Consider the following 490-nt stretch of genomic DNA (forward strand, 5'->3'; position numbering starts at 1 on the left):
CACACATACTTCCCCAACACACAAACATTTATCTCAATCTCACACTTCTTTGAGGCTATTTCCAACAATGGCTTAAAGATGTGCTCGCATTAGCAACATCATCACGCCATATAACTTCAACACGCATACGTACAAACAAATACAACCACATGTACGCATACACATACATGTATACGAACATACATACAAACTTACATACAAACATACATACATACGAACATTCGAGCTTAAAAATATCTAGAAGTTTATGTATACAGTGTTATTACACAACAACTTAATAATATAATATGTCATGTATATACCTGTAAAAATACAATTGCAAACCGAAACACAGCAGAAACACGCACACAAACACATACACACGCACACACACGTAGACAGACACACACACACACACACACACACCTGTTCAATTTTTATTTTAATTATATATTCATTTTTATATTAAATATAGTAGAGGGGAAATTTTATATATATATAAATATATATA

Source organism: Helobdella robusta, assembly GCF_000326865.2.
Source record: "Helobdella robusta unplaced genomic scaffold HELROscaffold_77, whole genome shotgun sequence".
Taxonomy (NCBI): domain Eukaryota; kingdom Metazoa; phylum Annelida; class Clitellata; order Rhynchobdellida; family Glossiphoniidae; genus Helobdella; species Helobdella robusta.